At 39.0% G+C, this 23,563-nt stretch overlaps 1 protein-coding gene and 1 pseudogene across 2 annotated transcripts in view; both read left to right on the forward strand.

The window, feature by feature from the left end:
• Dpp10 (dipeptidyl peptidase like 10) overlaps positions 1-23,563 on the forward strand; it is a 1,332,172-nt gene that overhangs the window by 105,652 nt on the left and 1,202,957 nt on the right. The window lies entirely within an intron of this gene.
• The window catches only part of LOC147829870 (uncharacterized), a 38,426-nt pseudogene continuing 14,863 nt past the window's right edge, over positions 1-23,563 (forward strand). Inside the window, exon 1 of the transcript XR_015446096.1 lies at positions 1-23,563. This exon is cut by the window's right edge and continues 14,863 nt beyond it. The product of XR_015446096.1 is annotated as an uncharacterized LOC147829870 (transcript).

Below are 23,563 nucleotides of genomic sequence, written 5' to 3' on the forward strand. Positions count from 1 at the left end.
TTAATACATTTAATGATAATATTTTAACATTAAATGTTAATATATTGAGGTTAATTTCACTTGTCTGAACTTTTAAAATATGTAGCTATGTTATATATATGGCTCACACCATTTCTATAGGATAGCACTGATCGGGCTTCACCAAGCAGAGGGCTGTGTTTGTGGCTCATTACCTCTTAGCATGAACACACCTTGAACACACTTCTTGTCTGGAACCAAGGAGAATTTTCATCCTCAAGTCCCACAGTAACTTAACCAGAAGGCCTCAGATTAGTTAGATTCATTGAGATCAACAGCCAGTGAATGTCCTGCCAACTGCCTTATAGTTTTCTTAAAACCCATGGAGTTTTTCTCATGCAGAAACTTTAGGGAAGTCTTCCTCAGGCTTTCTCTCTGTGTGATCTCTTAGCAACTACGTGAATTTATGTGACTCTCCATTCTTCTTGCAAAACATAGTTGAAATTTTACCCAGTCCATAATGTCTGTCTTTTTAGCCCCTAGTGCTCATTCATCATCTGACTTAAATTAAGCACAGTCACTGTTTATTTTTCATGCAATAGTTGTGGTTTCACCTACAAAAAACTTCAGTCCCATCTTGGATCAAATTTTACCCCCGCAAAACTCTCAGTGGCTGTTATTTCTGCTGTTGCCATTTCATTACCTGAGAATTTTGCAGAGTACTAAATATGAAATTCTATTTCAGAGCAGATTCCTGGTTTGCAAACTCATTTGGGTGGTCATCCTTGCATTCTTCAGAAGCAGCTCTATGTTTCATTTCTTTTCTCCACTCATATTAATCAATACCATCATTTCATGCCCGAGAGTCAGAATTCAGAGTTACTTAGGCAGCCAAGGAGTGTCTGTCAGTCTCCTTGCAGTGTGTCAAAGTCCTGAAACATTTCTCTAGTCAGATGATTTTGAATCTTTGATTTTTTGAATCTGGGCTCCAGTATGTCCATCTCTGGCAAGAACAGTCAAGCCACAGTACTCAATTTTAAAGCAGTTAATGACAGCCATATCTTCTAAGTCAGTGCTGTAATCAGTGACTTGTCACCTTTCCCAAGTGTGTACACTCCCTGGAAACTCAATTTAGGTCTGACACTGAGATCAGAGAGATGGAAGTCATCAGAAGTACGCTGTGGTTTGATATTGTTTTTTTAATTATAAGAAAAAAATGACATACTATCCTTCACTGGCTGACAGAATGGGGCATGTGCATTGGTCGTAGGGTTGGGAAATTAAAGATGTGATGTGTTCGACAGTTGTATTCTCACTCACCCCCAGACTTCTCATTAAGGAGAGAAATGTCTGTGTTTTGGCTTTACATGGCAATGTAATTCTGACAAAAACATGGATTCTAGAGTCAAATGTACTTGAACTTCCACCTCGATCACATACTAGGACCTGAATCATGGGTGTGTATGGTGTAGGACCAGGATCATGGGGGTATAGTTCTGGTGGTTTAATGCCCTAGGGTTCTCATCTTGAGGTTCTTATTTTTTTTTTTTTTTTGGTACTGGGGATCTAACTCATGACCTTGCACTTGCAAGGCAGGTATGGTGCAGCTGAGCTAAATCCCGGGCCCAGGTTCTGTGTATTTTTATCTTTGAATTTGTGTTGTTAAGTGAAGTCCACTGGGGCACTGGAGAATTTCGTAGCTGTGTGGCCTTCTCACCTCCTTTCACTTCCATCTCCCCAGGGTACCACTTTGCAGCTTTCCTGCTCCTGCCCAGTGACACCTGCTGCCTTCTAACCCTGCAGGGCCTGGATGCAGATCCAGGGAGGTTTGGAGTGGTACCTACTCCTGGGGAGTACATCATTAAGTAGAAAATAAAAATACACCACTACTGGTCAAGAGCGACCACAGAAGAAAGAACAGAATTTTATTCCTGGTTGTCGAAAAGGGAGCTGCATTTTGATCTTGTGTGGGGCACCAGAAATTTTGTAGCTGGTCCTAGTGATGTGGTCATGTGAAAGTTCCTTAGTCATTTTGATCCTCTGTGCATCTGTTAGGGTCAGAGTTCAATCCAAAAAGCTCTGAGATACATGTGTGTTTACATGAATGAATGTATATATAATTTTTAACATAATGATATTTTCAGTGTATTGACCACATATGTGGTGGCGATCTCATTAAATTACAATGGTACTAAAAATTATTCCCATGTAGTGATGTTGTAGCATCATAGTGCAACACACTATTCATGCATATGTAGTGAAGCTGGTGTAAACCAGCCAGGCTGCCAGCCTTATAAAAACATAGCACATATAATTATGTACAATATGTAGTATTTGATAATGATAATGAGTGACCATGTTTCTGGTTTATGTACTTATTATACATTACTGCTTATTGTTATTTTAGCCTGCACTCTTTCTGTTTACAAAAAAGTTACCTGTAAAACAATGTGCTGTGTTTTGTTGCCAGCAGCTTCATCTATCTTGCATTTTTCTCATGCTTTGATTGCACCGAGGCCACATCAAGTGATTGACCTATAGTATGTAAGTTAATTTAAGTTAATGTAACTTAATGTAAGTGATTGACCTATAGTATGTAAGTTAATGTAAGTATACTTTCTGATGTTCACACAATGATGAAATCGCCTAACGATGTATTTCTCAGCACATGTCCTTTTTGTTAAATGACATGTGCTATAGAACAGTCCAATACATAAATGGATAAAATGATAATATACATTAGAGACTGCTTAACTGCTTTCCATAATAGTGATACACCTTTACCAGGGCAGGGAATGGCCAGCAGGACTCTGAGGTTGCTGAAGTCATTACTCTAAAAGAGAGTAGAAGTGGATTTCTTGGAAGGTAATCATTTTGTATGTAGCACAAAGTAGCCCCATAAAGTATGGTGCTATAAGAAGGTTCCTTAGTCATTTTGTCCCTCTGTGTATCAGGATCAGAAAAATGAAAAGGTGTATGTGTATGTGTGTGTGTATGAGTTAGCTAGTACCATGGTCTGACCCAGCTTGGGGTGCTGGCAATCACATTCACACACTGACCACTTACCTATGATTCTCTGTCTCCTATTGGCATCCTGGTGTGGCAGGAAAAGATTTAAACACCACAGCAGGGGCCACAGTTGATGTGGTATGCAGAGATCAGCTTGCTGAGGATGGAGTAGGGTGACAGGATAAGAGGGTAGATTCACAGAGCAAATGGAGAATGCTAAGCTCAACTTCACCAGGGTTACTTTGTAGAATATGTTAAAAACATTTCATATCCATGAAGTTCTCTTGAACAGAGGCAGAGGTAATAGTATTGATATTGCTTCTGTCTCTGGAGAAGCTGGAGCAAGTTGCAGGTTAGTCAGTGGACTGGGGAAGGAAGGAATGTCCTATTACATTTTTGTGTCTGCTATACCATCATGCTCAGCCTTGGTGATGTGATGCTAAGGTACCAAGAAGAATCCCCGGGACATGACCTCAAAGCCCAACACACAGAGCTAGAGCATGTCAGGGCACCTGGAGTTTAATCTTCATTCTCACACTTCTCTGTAGAACAGTTGGGCCAGTCACTCACCGCCTCTGATCCTAGCCTCCCCATCTTTTAGATGAGATGACTAATAATTGGGCTAATTGTGAAGATCAGCCAGATACCAAGAAGTTGTTCTAATAAAAGCCCAGCCTTTTATAAGCATGAATCTGCTCCTGGCCCATGTGTGGAGACTGAAGATGGTGAGTCCCTCAAGTAGCTGTTTATCTTTTACTGCATATTTGGAGCTACTTTTCAAGTGATGCTGAAAACACATAAAAGTGGAAACTGGAGTCTAACCATGGGACCTGGAAGCCTCCAGCAGGAAGGGCAGGCATAATGAAATGACAATGTCTCTCCGTGCATGAGTGTTCTGTGGCATCAGTAGCCTGTAATGGGTGAAGGACAAGCACTTGCTTGTTGGGCAGTACATACATTAAAGTTGACTCTAAGCAAGAGGAATTGAAAGGCAAAACATCTTCTTTAGTTCTGGTTAAAGAGAGATGTTATTAAAATACCCTCATGTGTGTCTTTTTAAAAGGAGAGGTGACCTTAAGACAGAGGAGCACAAACATGTAGAAATAGAAATCAATGCAAGCACCACATTTAATTTTCTTATTGACTTAATCTTAATTCATTTCATGTTAGCAGGGGATGATAAAGGAGAGGGAGCGGCGATCAGGAATATATTATGTTTTCATTGAGGTCACTTTTCTGGACTCCAGGGAACTTTCTTTTGGTAGCACACACAAGCAGGCAAGGAGTGGTTACGGAGGGAGAAACAGGTCATTTGTCTGTCCCAGGAGCATGGCCTGGCTTCTGCATCAGTGTCATGTGGCCTAGGAGGGAAGTGGGAATCTGTACACTCACGGCGCCCTTCTCTGGACACTGTATTTATTTGAGAAGAGGAGCCAGGCTCAAAGGCTCATTTCCAAGCAGGCCGGCAAAAATGTGTCTGTATGAATGAGAAGAGACCACAGTCCTAGTCAGAGATCCACGATCCATGTACTTTGGAAACAGTCCAACAAAAGTGAACAAAAGTGGCTTCAGATCACTAAAATTTAGAAAGGATGATTCAAAATTATGTACTAGAAAGCACTCATGTACACGTAGAAAAACAGCCCAGGGTGGTGAATGAAGTGATAGGAGTGGAAGGGAAGATAAGGTTCAAAAGGAGGCATTTTGCTTCCTTTACAAGTGACAACACCCTCAACCCTAAAACTTAGGGATCATCTCTGCTCCTATCCATTTTTTCACTTAATTCTGTATATTATGCTCTCAATATTTTCTGAAACCTATCTCTCTTTCAACTACCATGGGCTTAGCTTCTGGACTCTATTTTCCACTTAAATTATTGTAACCCTCATCAACTTTCTAAAATACAGGCCCAGAGATTTCACCATTTTAATTGAATTCCCACAACATTTTCACATCATTCCCAGGACAAATTCCAAGTTCCTTAGCATTGTTCCACTTATACAGGGTTATTTCTTTGCCAAATGTAATTTTAAGTTCTTTATAAATATTAGCTCTCTTCATCCTCAAACAATGGTGGGGGGATGTCTGATTACTGTCCCTAATTTACAGCTGAAAATACCAGAGGCACAAAGAGGTTATACGGCTTTGTCAAGGTTAAACCAGCAAAGGGTGGGGCCAGAATTCACACAGACTTCTGCTGGTTTGCAGAGGATACACTTAGTCCTTGGCATCTGCAGCTGTGCTGTTCTCTGTATGAGACAGATGCTTCTTCATCTCTAGTGGTGGATACAGGTTGTGTCCTCCCCTTGAGGGAACCCTTGTTCCTTGCTTTGCATGGACACCTTTCATTTTTCTGCACTTATCTCAAATATCACACAAAACTTTCCCTACACCAAGAAATTGGCTGACTGTGATGTGTTGACACCTTATACAAGACCTAAATCGGTGATTAACTCATCTGTGTCCCCCACAGGGAATCTGTGTGCTCCTAAGGTCAGGGACAATATCTACCTTTGTATTACTTGCATTTGATCTGTGTAGACATCGAGTGAAAGATGGTATAAACAATCTTTCAATTTCAGGCTCTGACATATGTTGATTAGGTGAATTATTTATCTCTGAGATCTTTTTGCAATAGCACTCAGCAGAATTCTTCCTTCAACACAGCTATTGTGAGTGGCAAGTTAACTGATGACAGTAAACCCTTACCCCTGGGCTGTCACATAATAGATGCATCAGAAAAGACCTTCTGGGGGCTGGGAATTTAGCTCAGTGGTTTCTCTGCCTGCTGCACAAGCGCAAGGACCTGAGTTCGATCCCTGGTACCAAAAACAAAAACAAACCAAAAAGAAAAGACCTTCCAGTGAGTTAGTCTGATATCCCTACCTCGCAGTTTTCCCTACTATCATCATTACTAGGCTTCTCTTGCCTTCTGGACTTTTGCTTCTTACCAATAGTGATCTTCCCCATTCTCTCATCCCAATTACACAAATTTTCTCACAACCACCTGGTCCACAAAGCAGCCTTCTTTAACTATGTATCTTGATTTCATCTCTCCCTATATATTTCTAAAAGCATTCTCCACAATACCATCTCTGAAAGTCCCCACCACACATGCCCACCCTTGAAATACCTGATATTAGTTTTCTTTATTTGTCAATAGTCAGTGAGATTGTTCCCTCTTAAATGATGAAGGACATGATTTTTAATTGTTTACTATGCTTACAACTCCAGAAGAATAATATGTGAACATCAGATAACAAATATTTGCAGAGCTAATGTTAATTGAAGTCTAGTTTCTTTCCCAGGTACTTTGCTGCCTCCTAGTGTTGTGGTGAGGCTCCAGGCTGGAAGATGTTCCCTCCCAGCTCCAACTCAATCAGCTCCAAATCAATCTTCTTGATTGGTGAGCATTGTTGCAGACAAAGAACTTCAGACTGTTGAATGCTGCTAGAGACAGTTTTGAAGATGTTACTGCAATAAACAAATGATTCTGCCACCCTTGACTTGGCCCCTTGTGGTGGACTCTGTTTTATCCCTGATACAGGTTTTTGTAGAATTTCTATGTAGGATTTTTAGAGACTTTCCACCCTCAAATACCTCCCTCCTGAATGGTCTTTGGATTTTCATTTTTAAAATTCACTCTGCGTGTAAGGCTATAGTGCAGCACATTTTAATACTCAACTAGTCTTGAGAAGAATAAAACATAGGCTTTAAAAATTATCCAGATTATACAAATGTATTTCCGATTCTACTAAAAGAGAGGTTTAAAAGAGACCTTTTCTCTAAGAAAGTAAAATGTGATCATGTCATAAAACACTGGAAGGGGGGCTCATGCATGTCATACATTTGCTAGGCATCATTTTGGCCGAGTACCTGCAGAGATAAATGAGTAGTGGGAAAAATACTAATTTTAGTACAAACAGTGGGTTCAAATACCAACATCCTCAGTCACATTGATCCTCAGTTTTGTGGCCATCACAGTGGGAGGCAGCAATGTATCACTCAGAAGGTTTTGTGAAGATCATGTGAGATAATGCATACAAGGGCTATTAACATTTTACTTGAAATACAAACACCAGAGCTTCTGTGGGAATACAATGCACTGATTCTTGTCATACATTTGCTCTTGGGTTTTTTAGCTGCCTTGTCTGTTCACAGAATTTAATCTCTTAGAGGACAGACATGATCTTTAGTCTTTTTCTATGAATTAGCACTGTGCCTGGCACTTCTGTGTTTAGTAGTTTATTGAGTGAATGTAATACTTATAGCTAAAGATGCTGAAGCTTCTCAATGTCTGACTATACATTCTTTCAATTCTCAGCATCTATCTCTAATATTTGGGATTTGGAGACTAAAGACTCCCTATATCAGCAGCCCAATGAAATTGTGAACTTTTCCTTATTTATCATCTTCTTTAGATTCTTTCATACAAAACATGATTCAATTGCCCTCTCAGAACTCTTACTAGATCCTAATCAATACTACTTTCATTGTGCAAGACATTCTTTAATTTCACTTGTCTTATCTATAATCACATCAAGCCACTTATTTATTAATAGGCTGTTTGGTGGCTTCACAGTTAGAATTACTGAACATCACATTGCATTTCCACAAGGACATTTTTTCTTCCCATGTGCCTTCCATATCCTTGGTCTTTGCCTCCTGCCAGGCTGAGCCAGCTTCTCCCACCAAGCTGCCCTACTCAGCTGTTCATTTTCCCCCTGCTGCTGTCACCACTAATTTCCAGGTTAAATCTTTGAGTGCAAATTGGATCCACAGCTGGAGTTGAAACACACCTCCTTGGAGTTATTACAGCAGCCTGCTCCTGGGTAGCAAAAAGAGTTGAAGATGATAGATTTCTCAGTGCTTAGGAATCACAATGTCGCCCATCTCCCAGTGACTGCAGTGTGTGTGTGTGTGTGTGTGTGTGTGTGTATGTATTACTTTCTCCTCAGGCAAGGAATACTTGCACCTTTTCATTCCAGGTCTGTGTCAGGGCGATTCAAGAGTGGTGAATGGTTTTCAGTAGTTTTCTGTCATTTTATAAAAAATGAGTTAGATAAGGTAATAATATGGGATGGACAGCAAATGATTCATAAATGACTGACCAGCTTTCTAGGCTGCCAGTTATCTCAAATAAAGGAAATCTTACTTCACTTTTCCTGAGTAGGAAAATTTGATACCTTCTTGTCAAAGAGCAGAAGTAAAGGAAGACCAAATAATAGATTTGATTATTTAAAATAAGCTTATTTTAGAATTTCATGATTCCAAATATTGTGGCATACCTTTGATTTATTTGGCAGTAATTAATTCAATACGTGTTTTTTCAGTAGCCAACCACCACTTTCCAGGGTGGAAAAATGAGGTCAATAAGACACACAAGATCTGATCTCCATGGACCTTACCTTTTAATCCTAAGGATGATATTAACTAGACAACTGGTGAATAAGAAAATTTCCAATCTACTAAGAAGAAAATACAACAGAGAAATGTGAGGCAATTAGGAAAAACTTCTCATTAGAGGACTTGTGTTAATGAACCCATAGTTGCTGACAAATGTTTGGGTAATTTGATTGGTTCTGAAAAGAAGTCCAAGTGAGTCTGTATTCCTACTTTTTTATTGCTATCTTATGCCTTCTTCTATGATCCACTCCAACTCCTGGTAACCATCTATAGATCAGGACTGCTAAGAAACTTTAAGGAGCTTTCTCCTTAAAATGTCAAAAATGTCCATGGAGCCCTTAACAGAAGGTTTAAGATTTTCTCCAGGTGCAGGGATGGTGACAGTGCCGCTCTGATTATAGAGAACTTTGAGCTCTGCTCCATCCCTGCTTCATGAGACTGTCGTTTCTACCAGGTCTCAGCTTCTTTCTGAGCCTTAACTCTTCACTCATGGAGTTGGTCTGTGGAGATGCACTGTGCAATTCCAGGACTGTGAAGGAAGGCCAATGTCTGGCATCTTAGGCACACGGTCCATCTGTTAGGAAAAAGGCAACAAGATTTTGTGTGAGGTCATGAAGTTATGAGGGATCAGTGAGGCCCTCAATGCTGCCTTGTTCCCTCAGCTTGCTCAAGTGGATCTGGCTTGCAGGGCCTATGCATGGCAGCTTCTTGTAGAGTGCGCACTACAGAGTAAGTAATGCTATGGCATGCCCTCAAGTTCCCTCCTTTATGGTACACCTTAGGCTTGAACACAAGTCCTTTCCAATTTGTTTGGCACCTCAAAGGTTTTAAATATACCATAGATAGATGAAACATTGTCTGCCCCACTGGATAGCAGTCACATATATTTGATTTTCTGATTTACCACTTTATTGTTAATCTCAGCTGAAAGCTGTACAGGTAGGGAAAATGATGCAAAGAAAGAGAGGAGATGAAGGGCAAGGGGCACAGTAAGAATCCATGGATAAATGCCCCAGCCAGTAGAAGAAAAAACATGTGGGATCTGGGATTCAGTTACTAAGAATCCAGAAAGTGAAAGAAGTAAGTACCAATGACACCAAAGTCATTTTTCCAGAGTGGCCCTGGGTACAGAATGGGGGCTCCCAGCCAAACCCTACCTTTCACAGAATAGAGTAAGCAGTATGTAGCCATACACTATGCACTGTAACATACTGGGCACACACCATATATTGTACAGTATTTAGTGTCACATACAGGGTAGAGCAGCAGCATGTTTCTATATGCAGCTCTGGGCTGTCTGAAGAAACTTGTGCTGGATGTGTCAGCTTCCCTTGGCTGTATCAGGACAATTTCCCAGGCTGAAGATGTCTACTGAGTAATTATGATATGCTAAGTACTATTCTAAACAATATGGACCCAGTCACAATCAATAGCAGCAAAAATCTGCTTCAAGAGGTGTAGAGTCTAATGGAGGAGACAAGAAACCAATAGGCAAATAAATAAAAGCAAATGAAATAGGCAATGTCAGATACTGATGAGTGCTCTGATGGACCTAATACAGACAAAGAATTATTATATCAAATCTATGCTGCTTTAGCTTGCATGATTCAGGTAGGTATCACTAGAAGTAGAATATGTGAGCACATCCATTCAACATAGATTAAGTATTTACTCTAGACTCTCCTCTGGGAAGAAAGAATTCCTCAGCAATGAAACCAAACAGTTTCATGCTTAGGGAGCCTTCGTCTAGCAGGAGGAGAAATACTTAAAGTTCAATTATTATACAATAGGTATAATAAAAATATAATTATTTAATGGCTCTTATTGACATATAGTATCAGGTACACTATAATTTTTATTATGCAAAATGCTTGATAAATATGTACTGGTGTGACAAAATGATGAGAAAACACATTCAGGGAAAGACTTGGTAGAGGAATGTTCTGAGGAGAAGGGACAGAAGTACCACACCCTGAGACAGCAATGAGCTTGGCAATCTCATGGCACAAATGATGTCTTACATGATAGGAGCATTGTAGGAGAGTGAAGCTTGAATGAACTATGAGGCTGGATAGAAAGAGTGGTATATTGTGTTTGGATTTTATTCAAGTTCGGGGGGAAAAGCATGAGAAAGTTTTGAGGTGAAAACAAGTGGTAACATCTGATTCATTTCCCCGTCAACTGGTGGAACATTGATTTAGGAGCAAGAAGGACGACAGATTCATTAGGAAACAGTTTCAGAGAGGCCTCAAAGAGAGAGAGTGTGGTATTTGTATATATCCTATACATCATCCCTGATAGATAAAGATGGATAGATGGGTGGAGTAGGACGAGAGGGAGAGATATGACTGCAGTGCAACTAGCATTGGTTGGGGATATGAGGACGGAAAGGAAAAAGAGAAATTAGAGTCATTCTCTACGTTTGGCCTGAAGAGTTGGGTGGATGTTGGTACCTCTTACTGAGATAGAAGAGGCTTTTGGGGAGAAAGGAGTGAACTTGTTGGGGACAAATAAATAAATAGCTCAGTTCAGAATAAGCCTTTTAAAGTTTGAATTTTCACAAAGGATACAGAAGGACATCAGTTAATAGGTATGGGATTTGAGTTCTGAGGAGAGACCAGGGTTTGTGAAGCATGAGTTTCAGATGATCTTCAGCCTCGGGGGAGGATGAGGTCAGGTAAGAAAGTGTATAGCGAAGAGAGGAGGCTGGAGACGTTCCAGGGCCTCTTAATATTTGGAGGTCTAAGGATGGTGATGGTGCATCATTAAGGAAGAGTGACAGGGGTGCCTCAGAGAGAGGAGGATAGCTGAGTAGATGTGGCTCAACACTTACTTGTTAAATGAAATAGCAAATGTGAGGGCTGCAGAGAATATCATATGTTTAAAAATACATTTCATTCTCCTCCTGTGCTGTAGTCACTTGATGATTCTTCTTTCCTCCCTCCTGTCAGAGTGCTTGAATATATAGGTGTTAAATAAATATTTATGGAATCAGTGAGTCTAATGGTAGAATAATCAGAAGTATCATAAGAGGGAGGAGGATGGTCAGAGGGCGTGCAGGAGATGTGTTGGTAGAGCCAGAGGTTAGAGTGATGCACTTTCTGCTTGGAGGCCATAAGTAGAGGCCCTTGGGTTTAGAAAGGCAAAGGAATCGAATTCCCCTTAGAGATTCCAAGGTGAATGCGGTTCTTCAGACTCTTTGATTTTTAGCTGAATGTAATCTATCTTGGACTTCTGACCTTCAAGACTATAAGAAAATGAAATTACATAATTTTAAGCATTAAGCTTCACAGAAAAAATATAAAACTAATATGCTTAATTTTGTACTTTGAGCCCCAGCCATTCTCTTTCATCCCTCTTCCTATTAGGTAGGTTCCCCAAATTTTCAGAAAAGAAGTTCTGCATGGTGGGATTTTTTTCACCAACGCAATTTGTTCCTGAGGAAGTAGACCACCCAAGCCACTTCAGGGCATCAGTGTTTGGAGTTGGTAGTAAGGGGGAAGGTCCAAGAGGGTGAGAAGTTTTCCCCTAAACTGGTGAAGAATAAAAATCTCTGGTAAATCATACACATTGTTATTGATGACCAGAAGAAAGGAGAGAGAGAAAGTGAGCGAGAGAGAGAGAGCGAGAGAGAGAGAGAGAGGGAGAGGGGAGAGAGAGACAGAGAGAGAGAGAGAGAGAGGAAGAAGGAGGAGGAAGAGGAGGAGAGAGAAGGAAGAAAAGAAGGTTAAAAATGTGACTACATTGAGTTTCTCTAATATACCTATACCTACTTTATCTGCCACATAGGAATGGAGTGGCATGATCTCCTCTAAAGTCTTTCTTTAATGATAACCTTATTTGATTCTATTATCAGGATTTCATTGTGGGTAAATTTTCATCCCAATAATTTAAGAGGAGCATGGAATTGACTTTGCAGGTCGCTTGACGTATTTTGTGATTGGCATTAGGAAAAGCTAGAATTGGTGAAACCCAAGCTGCGTTGTAAGAGTTAAGAGGAAGAAGCCAGTGGGGAGGAAGGAAGAAAAGGAGCATTTGCAGATGAATTCAAGGTATTCACATAAATCTAGCTGTTCCCATCATAATGGAATAAAAGTTAAATTAAAAAACAAAAGATGGTTTCTGAGGCCACATGATTTACCTAAGGTAAAATTAGGCCAGGGTGCACGTGGTCAAGATGCCTGGGGTATTACATGTCCTGGATTACCTTAGAAGCTAGGATAGTAGGCCAGCTGAAAGCCAACCTTAGATGGGGAGAAGTAGCAGATGTCAGATAATCAGGTCTTTTCTGGCAGAAAGATGCTGTGTACACAGGCCCAGCAGTGGTCAAGATGAAGATGGACTGGGGCCCGTGGTTGGTCAGGCAGGCTCACGGAGGTGAGGGTGCAGTCACTTTACTGCCCTCCCTAAATATCTCCCTGTCACAGGTGCCTGCTAGACTATCTGAGAGAGCTCTCAGCATCCCTATGACACTGGTCAAGGAAGAGGGGATGGAATTTTTGTTGTGTGCTTGTTTTAAGGATAAGAGTGATAAGTGTTTCTAGTCTATATCAAACTTCATGGTGTTTCGCCTCCTCCCAAGTGAAACACCCACACACATGCACACACCATAAGTACACATACACACATCCTTTTTGCCTATGATGTATCACTACTTTTGTATCTATTTCTTACCTGTTGAACCTCTCACTTCCTAAAAGGAGGTTTTCAGTTTGCTTTTAGAGAAGAACATATTCTCTGTTAATTTCTATACATCACTTGTGAGACAGGTTTTTTTTTATTAAAAGGAATATTCCAAACTTATTTTAGAGAAGAAATAAATATTCTCCTGCTCAAAATGTATTTTCAGCCAAAATACACCAGGTGGAGGATGCCAGAACTTTTAGTAGGTTTGTCTTTATAAGCTATCTCAGCTGTACCTGTTATAAACAGCTCCTGACACAAAACACTCTGGGAACTTCAGAAACAACACTGAACCATGACTTTCTTTTTACTATGATTTTAGCTTATTTCATAGCATTTGTATTATAAATAAGCACACTAAGCTACTTAATGAAGGGTAGCAAAGTCCTTTAACTTAGCAAATGAATAACCATAACAAGCAGAAGATCAAGTTAGCCCTGAAGAGAGTGACAGTCTCTATTCCTTAGCCTTACTTTATGGATTATGGGACTTGGTACTTGGTTGGCTTGGGAATTTCTTCCTTAATGAGTTCGACCAGCTGTGCACGTATGCTGTTAGAACTAATTCAGCCAAACATTGGAGAACAGTCTGGGATTCAAGGAAAACAGATCCACTTGCTTTTCACTCTAAGGTGCCTTTTCTAGTTTGAGAAGAGAAACCTCTAAATATACTTCCACAAAGAAAATTTACCGTCATTTGAATGTGCCCCTTCATTAACAATCTACTTGGAAAGCATTTTCCTTCCACTGCTCAGCTTTTGTAAATATTTATATCCCAATCATCTCAAGTCCATCGGACTCTATCACTTGTGTGTTTCAATTATTTAAAATCAAGACAGCAACTCCTGGGCAGCTAATGAAGTCTCGGTAGATATACATTATTGAAGCATATTGTTATTTATTCACCTAATAAATCAAGGCTGTTGGGGAGAGTAGATGCAATTCAAGCACTAGAAATGAGGAATAATGACAGCATACATCATTTCTGAATCACTCTAGCCCATTTTACAGCCTGCAAAATACACTGAATTCCATAAAAGTGACAAACGATACAACATTATAATAAATAGCTATAGTTTGTACATTGTGAATTGGAGCTTGGATTCATATTGAAGCTTTCTGTCAGAAGGGTAGATGATGAATTAAATATTGAAATCATACTCTGTAAGAAGAAATTATGTATTTTCTACTTATCTTGATTTACCATATGACATCATGTGTTTAAGTATATGTATCCTTTCCAAATGGAGTTGATTTAATATTAAGGAGAATTTGTTAAAAAGAAAATGTGGTGGTTTGGAATTCTTTATTTCTCTGCTATATATTTTTGCAAGGCTTTTACGTTCTTCATAGGTGCTTAATTATGTTAAATTTTTAGTCAAATTCCCATAAATGTGCAATAATATTTACAGGGTTTATTAGAAACAAATATTCTATAACACAATTAGGGTTATTGATTCTATTCAAATTTTAATATTTCCTTATTAAGAATTTATAAAACATTCAACTACATATTAAATATAAATTGGTAGTGATTGTACTTTGTTGTTGTTGTTGTTTTGTTTTGTTTTCTGAGACATTAGTTCAGGCCGGCCTTGAACTCAGTATGTAGCCCAAACTGGCCTCGTACTTGCAGCGATCCTCCTGCCTCAGCTTCCCAAGTGCTGGGATTACAGGTATTTACCACCCTGCCTGGCTATTGATTGTACTTTGAAGAGGAAATTTACATGTCCAAAATAGTGGGGCAAGGAATGAGCGTTTCTTGAATTTACTCTGTTGTTGTGGAATTTTAGTGAAAAATCCACCATTCTATCATTGGAAAACAACATTTGGGGAAATAAGCAAATTTAAGCAATATTGCACTGATCTCTGCTCTTTAGTTGATGAATTAGGCATAGAACTCCAAAATGATCACAATTATGAACAACATCAAGTGTTACTTCCTTATTTCCTGAGGAGGAAATTAGTTGGATTTTCCTGGGCATGGAGTAGTGGCTCCTGTTTTTTGTTTCATTTTGATTTGGTTTTTTGATTGGTTTGTGACATACTTCAAAGGACCAGAATCTGAATAAACCAGTCTGCATATTAGCCAGCATGAAAGAGGAACAAAGTGAAGAAATGAACTGTGTACTAATCGTCCCTACTTTTCCCTGTATCCACCTTATCTTGCATCCCTCCCTCCACCCTCTACCTGTCCACTTTTTCTTTATTTATACCTGAAGCTCTGCTATCTTAGGCTACCAACTCCTAGTCTGGAGCTCTCAGAGGATCCATTGGTTGGACAGAGAGAGGAAGCTGAAGTGCTGAGAACTGAGATTGGCCATGACTTATTTCTATGACTGAGCAACTGATCTGTGTTCCAGCTTTGTTTAAATACATATAACAGATTTAATGCAGTTCTATCAGGATTAAATGAAGTAATATATGTGAAGTCTACTGTACAGTTTTGAAGTGACATTTTAATGGAATGTGGTGCTTTATGAATATTTTTTAGATCTCATCTCCTTGATTAGAAGTGTAAATTCTCAGGTTTGAGTTCCACTAACAGACTTCATAAATTGGTCCCTTTTCCAGCCTATACTGTCAATTTATAGATCCTATTTTACATAATTATTCTAATATAAGAATGGTAAATATATTCCCTTTATTTCTCTAAAGAAGGAGGAAATTTCCAAGCTCCAATGTCTGCAGAAGAGAGAAACCCTAGTACAGGTGGTCTGAGAGCAAAGCACTTGCTTTTTGCCCTACACTGTATTGATCTCAGTAATGACTGGATTTATTTAGAAAATGTATATGATATAATGTAGAGTACTTAGTATATCACAGTCTCTCATAAAAGTTTTAAGTGAATATATCAATAATTTAGGGCATAGATTTTGCTTCTAGTGTCCTTCCTTGGTACCAACTTAGTATCCTGAACACAATAGGCAGGCATGAGCAGAAAGAGAAAGGAAGGGGAAAAAGGAAAAACTGGGGAGAAATGAGGAAGGTAAAGGGATGTGAGGGTAGAAGGAAGGGAGAGAGGCAGAGGGAGAGAATGAATGGGAGAGAAAGAGAGAAAGAATGTTTCAGTAATGATTCTATTATAACCTCTGATAAATTCATTTATTTTATTGTTTCAGGCTTTGGCAAACTGTTTGTTTTTTAAATTGTGGAGAAAGAAGAGAGGTATTGAAAGATCTCCACTCACCAAATAATTTTTCTCCCCTTTTACTCATTAACATTTTGATTTACTTTTCATCTCTTTGAATAATTTGGACTAAGTTATTCGTACTGCAGAAGTTTGAAACACTAAAGTGTGTCACAGTATAGGCCTCCTCATGCTACAGGGCCTCTTCTTGGAGTTTGTAGCAAGGATGAGAGTGAACCTCTGGTTTAGGAAGCCCCGCTCCTGCCTGGATTCCTGTCCTGCCAAGACAGGTGATCTGTCAGTCTTCTTAACCATGGGAAACTTGAGTAATAGCGTTCACTAGTTCTTCTGTTTTGGTGTGCTACAGTTACTAGGTTTCTTGTGAAGGCCTCAAAAGGCAAGAAATAAGCCCTCAGTAAGTACTTACTGGCTTGGACTGAATTGGATAAGCAGTAAGGAGTGGAGTAATAGCTCTGTGTTAATACGTTGTCTGGTTGATCTGTTTTCTCTTCTCGTCCCCAGTACTTAAAGTGTTTTTCCTGAGTCATGATGACCAGTCTCTCTCTAGATAAGATTATTCAAAATGGTTTTTTGTTAAGTTTAGCACTGATGACCATTAGGAAAACAACTACATGTATTTCTCCTTTGTACTTAAAAGATTATGCAGTGAGCTCAGCCATACTTCTGATGGAGGAATGGAGGTAACCAGGGAATTCGGAGTGAGGCTCACGAAGAGCACATACCTGCCCTGGTGGTGGATCTGCCCATGAGGAGTGTGAGGTGCTCAGTACATGGTCCAGGGAAGGTCGCCTTCCAATCCCAGAGTTGCTACCTGAAACTTTTATGGTCTTATAATCTCATCTTCTTGTGCCACAGAGTCCTTGTATTTAAAATGGACATTTGTCAAGTGACTTGCATGGGTCAGGCACTGTGCTAGGTGCACATGGTTAGGGTACTACACACAGAGCAGTAGTATTCATCTATCCATTCACTTGCTTGATGCATGTTTATTGGACCCCTCTGCAATCCCAATCCAGGTTCTCTTACAGTTGCTGGCAATACTACAACAAAATATTAAATCCTGATCTCTATGGCAGTAGAGGAGGAATATAATTAAGCAAGATAAATGAGAATAATGGGCAGTATTTTTACTAGTAATAAATGTTAAGGAGAAAGATGTAAAGCAGGGAATTGAGATAGAAACTCCAGGGGTTTGTGTACAGTTCTCATAAGTTTTCTTTTTCATTTCTTTTCTTTTTCTCTTCTCCTCTTTTGTCTTTTCTTTCTTTTATGTTTTCTTTAAAAGTAGAATTTAAAGATTGTTTCTTTAAAGGTTGGGAACACACCATGTCAGGGACAGAAAGAACAGTTGGGGCCAAATGTCCAGAAAAGGTGCAGAACCAAAATAATTACCACAATAAGGCATTATACTACATTATAAAAGTGTGATTTAAAATCATGTGTCATTACCACAGCAAAGAATCACAATTTTAAAAATAATTTTTTTCTTGTGCTAATAATTTTAGGAGTGGAAGAAAGTTGCAAAGAGAACACAGAGTCCCACATGCTCCTTTCCACGTGTCTTTTATTAACATTATATGTTTGTCAAAACTAAGAATCCAACTTTATTCTAATTCCACTAGTGTTTCTACTGATATACCCTTTTCTGTTCCAGAATCCAGTCCAGAATATGATGTTTTATTTAGGAAAAACAGTATTTTAAACTCAGGTGTTAAATTCTCTTTCTAGTTTTGATTCAATTCTCTTTTCTTGGACCACATAGCATTTGGAAGGCAGTTGGCTTATGTTTCTGAAGCCATCCAGTTTCTCTGAAGTGAGTCAAACTTGGTAGGGAAAACAGTGGACAGGTGGCTTAGACCCCAGTTTGCAACTATGCCCTCCCATAGGAGGCAGGTTTCACTTGTACAACATTTCAAGTTATATTTCTAAGATCCATGAAAACTCCTAAATTCTGCCCTTGCTTTATCATGGTATCATTATCTTTATACTCAGAAATATAAAATATTTAATGACTAATTTCCCTAATACAGAGCAGAGGCATTGCAAAACCAATCAGTGATGAAGAGAGGTTCAGAATTATCACAAGCCCACCTACACCTTCCTTCCCCTCGCCTAGGTGCCCACAGCCTGCTCCCGGCAGTGGGAATTTATAGCTAAGAACATTTGAGGAATAGAAACTATTCTGAGTGTTTTGTCTCTCTCATAAACTTACCCTTATGAGTAGGTACTATTTCCCCCCTGGTTTATTCATTGTGGTCCACAAAATAATGACCCAGAAAGATGACCTTGTCATAACCCTCAAATGTTACCTAACAAATCTTTAAAAAGCTAGGAAGAGTAAGGATTTTGAGACGGGCAGATTGTTTTCACTTATCCAGTCCGCCATGTTCTAATCCTAATTGTAGTGAAGAGGCAGGCACGCCGTCAGGGAGAAGGAAAGATGCTACATTTCTAGATTCCGAGAGAGAAAGGAAGAGGCCATAAGCCATGGTATGTATAAGACATCTAGAAGCTGGAAAATGTGAGAAAATGGATTGTTCCCTGGAGCCTCCAGAGTGCAAAATAATGCACTTGTGTCTTTTTAAACCCAGGTGTCAATGGTAACTTGTTACATCTGCAGCAAGAATCCACTGCATCCATGAGGTTAAAAAAAGTGTGCAAAATTTCCTAGCTAGTAAGTGATGCATTCTAGAAATTGAGCCTGGGCTCTTTACATTCAGAACTTGGATTTATAGTCTCTCAGCTGAGTTGCTCCACTGAAGTCATAAGGGGCCCTCCCTGTAGGGTGTGTGTGTGTGTGTGTGTGTGTGTGTGTGTGTGTGTGTGTGTGTGTGTGTGTAAAACCTGAATGAGCTGCATAGGAGAATGCAATGTTTGAAGCATGCAGGAATCATCTCGTGTTATTATTACAATCAATACAATCACCACAAGTTTGTGGTTCCAGCTCACTCACGGCGTCTTCATCCTGCCCCACCCATCCTAACAGCAGCTCATACCTGCACCCAGTGCCTCTGTGCTCTGGTTCGACTTGCTGGACACCTCAAGGGCAATGAAAAGCACCATGGCCAAAATAACCTCATGCAGTTTTATAGCAACTTCCACGATTCATATTGGTTGGGTAGATATGACCATATTTAGTTCTGAGGCCAACACCCTTTGGAGTGAGACAGAGAAGGGCTCTTTGCCCCTGATGCCTTCTGTTCCTCCCTCTATTTTTTCTTTCCTCTGCCTTTTGTATCTTGCCTGTACCCACATATTTGTCACTGAATCACTGAGTTTGTTTTTACCTCCATCCCAGCCTATTTCTTACTTTTGTAATAAGCCAGAACATATTTGTGATATTTGTTGTCACTTGATACATAAATAGAATTTATGTACTTTTAATATAAAGATCACAGAATATGTTTTATATGTTTCTTAAAACCTCAAATAAACAAGCACAACAAAGTATCCTTTTTAAAGTGTGAAACTCAACTGCTTTCCCTCATCTTCTGTGCTAATAGTCTTAGAAATGAAATGTACTTGAATTTAGAGACCGAGTAATTGAGAGACAGAGGCTTTATTTAGGTGTGCTGAGTTTTGGCACTGATTTAAAAGTCTCTAAGAGTTACTGAAGATGAAACTGAAGATTTGGGTTACTAATTCACCCTTTTCACTTGTTATCCATATGAGGATGTGGTAAGAGACAAATCTTGCAAGAGGGGAAAAGAGTGCACATTTTTTTCTATTTGCTCTACATTTGGTCTTAAATTGCTGCTCAGTCATTCCCCAAGGGAAATCTGGAGTAAGTGCAAGTTACAAATAAACACTCCCAACTTTGCTTTCCATAGCCTCAGCATTTTCAGCCCCATAAGAGATGCTCTGAACAAGCAAATGTGCTTTTAACTTAGCACTAAAATATGTCCTGATATGTGGGAGCTATTTGTAAGACAACAGAAAGGACCTGACAGACTGTTATTTGCTGAAACCTAAATTGCTTCACATCTTTTCTGACCTCACCCCACAATGAGACCCATCAAGTTATTATTGTCCTCTGGGAAAATATATTCTGCATTGTACTGTGCATTACTGCTCCCCCTAAAGATGTTGGCCATCTTAAAGCTCTATAGCTCTGTACCTGTAATGGGAAAGAGAAACTGAGTGGCAAGATAAAGCAGTGGGAAAATAGCAGAAGTCCTGCATGGGAGAAGAACAACAAAAACCAAACTTGCAAAAGGGAAAAAAATAAAGAAAAATTAGAACTACAGTTATTAATTCCACTAACAACATTTATAGCTATTAATCTATCATCTATCAGCTATTAATTGTTTATCTAGCAATTATTTTTCTACTTATCAATCAATTATATTGTTATCAGTCTGTGGTCTTTCTTGTATCTATTATCTACCATTATATTCTTTACTCCTGTAGTGTATCATCTGTCAATTAAGCAATCTTTCAATAATCTATCATGTAGAAGGCAAGAGGGACAGTGATATAGCTGAACTAAAACAAACTACAATAGGAAAAGACTATTTCTTTGGTCAAAGAGGATGGCATATGCTAAGATTATCAGGATGGGAAGTTGGTCCCCTCTTCTCTACACTCATATTTCCCATCTCCCACTTTCTGTCCTCATCAAGGTCAGGTAATATGTTGTGAAAACAGGTCTCTGAAAACTGTTCAAAATATTTGTAAGACATGAGGCTTGTCACCGAACACTTCTCATGTGCTAATAAATCATTTCCTTCTCATGTGCTAATAAATCATTTTCCTACCATTTTCAGATTTTTGCACTAAAAAGCACAAAATGTGAATCAAAGACCACAAAACTTGAGGTGTAGCCTAGGTTGTATATCTCTCTCAAAGGTAAGTAGGAAATAAATATTCTTAACTTCAGCATCAGTATGGATCTCTAAATCCAATCAAGATGCCTAGAAGCCATCCAGCTAGATGGTTAGATATGACTCAAAAGAATTCAACACAAGAGACTCTACATAGGGAGGCTGACAATGCCTCTACAAGCAGAAGACTGACGAGGAAACCTGAAATCATGGTATGAAGAATAGATGAAAGGATTAGAAATAGTATAAAATAGAAAAGTGAGCTGGAATATGATAAAGAATTCTATGAAAAGTTGTCATGGACAGGAAGAATTAGATTTGTCCCGTTCAACCCTAATTTGGTATTTCTGACACTTTGTAAAGGGATTCATCTGCTAGACCATACTTATGTCTGTTAAGAGTGATTTCTAGCTAAATATTGCTTAGATAAGTAGGGTTTTGGTTACCTTGTAATTTCAGCCCTACCTGTTACCCAATCCCACTTGCTTCTGAGACGTGACACTTCATGGAATTTCAGGATACATCTAGGACTGATGAAGGGAAGCAGAGTTTAGTAAGTTACAGTTCTTTCAGTTCTTTTATATATTTATTTATTCATTCATTCATTTTTTGAGACAGGGTTTCATTAGGTAATTCAGGCTGGCCTTGAGCTTACTGTGTAGCCCAGGCTGTCCTCAAATCCTGGTGATCCTCCTGCCTTAGCTTCCACTGTGCTAGGATTGCAGGCATGTACCACCATGCACAGAAGTAAGTTATTTTTATATTAAAAATAAATTTTCTATTAATCCAAGTTTGTAATGAATTGAGTTACTTTGATAGGGAGTGAGTTTCCCACCACTCTATCTGTTCAACCAGAGGTCTGATGATATACATATATATAGATAGATAGATAGATAGATATTATATTAATGAATGGCCAGTATCCAAATATCACCCACATCAACACATACATGGAGAAGGGGATATATGTCCTTAAAGGGTAAGGGTCCTTTTTCATTTCTAAAAGAAATATGATATGAAAATATGAAAATTCTTTAGAAAGAATTCAATTTTGAAAAGATAATAGAGTTGGAAGAAATCAAGGCATGACTCTATGGTTCAGTACTGCAAATTGATCTAATCACATAGAGATTAAGGTGCTAATTTAGATATATATGCAAACAATCTGGAACATATTTGAAGGAGAAGTTCAGGTCTGGCTGGGTCAAGTAGGCCGCATTCCGGTCTCTTGAGCATGCTCAGAGACAAAAAACAGAGTTGAGCGAGCTCACTCCAGTGTGTAGAAACTAGATCAAGTCGACCATACCCAATCACTCTTTGGGTCGTGACTCCTTCGCCTCGCCCAGAGGATCACCCCATATGGTTTAAAATAAATTTAACTAATAAGAGGATGTCATATGTTCTCCATTGTGTATAATTATATCCCTTTCCATCCAACCAAATTATGCCAAGGCTAAAGCTCTTATAACCCCGCCTATGTAATCGCCTTTTTATTTCTCTATATAAACTTGTGTAGTTCCTCAATAAAGCGGAAACATTCCTGAAACCTCCCCGGAGTCGGCTGGTGACTCTGCGCCTTACCCTCCCGGTCCGGTCCGGGCTCTCGAACCTAGGTCTGCGAGCGGGCTTGCAGACGACAGCACATATTCATCAAAATATGAAGTGGGCCAGTAAAAATGATACAATTCAACTCTAGGGAAGAAAACAGTTTGTGAAATAGAAAATAAAAATCATCCCTGATTCAAAAATTATAACCAAAATTAAATCCTCAAAATCTCAGAGTTTGTAGTGTTATAATGAAGATAAATAAATTCCCATTAGAAGATGAAAAGTTTAGAAATGTAAGAAAAATAGTCAGAAGAGGTCAATTTCTGTATCTGTCCAACTCTGGTGACAAGTGAGACATTAGAGTCATTGTATAGCTTTCAGGGAAAGGAAAAAAATTACAGCAAATGATAAATCTTTCCAGATATTTAAAGTTCCTGAAGGGGAAGGGAGAATAAAACCCATATTTGTTGAGAGGCCATGACGCACCAGGCATTGTGATAGGCTTTAGAATGTAGCAGCCTTCAAATCTGGTCCGTGTGGAAGATGTTATCTCTTCTTAAAGCGGAAGGCATTGAATATTAGTGGTCAAATGAGATCAACATTACTTCTGTTAGAGCCAAAGCCTATGCTTTTTCTATTTTTCCATTTTGGAACATTTAGAGACAAGCTGAAAACACAAAAGTTAAAACTATGAAATACAGAGTAAGTGAATTTCTATTTCAAGAATTAAAGAGGTGTGAAAAAATAAAGAGCAGGTCATGTTTAAATCAAGTGAGGATCTGTAACCATCTTAGAGTCTGGAAGGAAAAAGAGAAGACACTGATCGGCTACATAATAAAAAGGTTTTGGAAAGACAATCCTGAAAAGGCATCTGTGGCTGGTGAGAGAATTCTTTATAGATAAATTTGACAAACAAACAAAAAGTGCAGGGAAACAAGGTCATGGTCAAAATCTCTCAAAAGGAGAGGCTGAAAATAATACAAAAT

Source organism: Heterocephalus glaber, unplaced genomic scaffold, assembly GCF_053883595.1.
Source record: "Heterocephalus glaber isolate CG9 unplaced genomic scaffold, H.glaber_assembly_v1.0 deba00000347, whole genome shotgun sequence".
NCBI classification, from domain to species: domain Eukaryota; kingdom Metazoa; phylum Chordata; class Mammalia; order Rodentia; family Bathyergidae; genus Heterocephalus; species Heterocephalus glaber.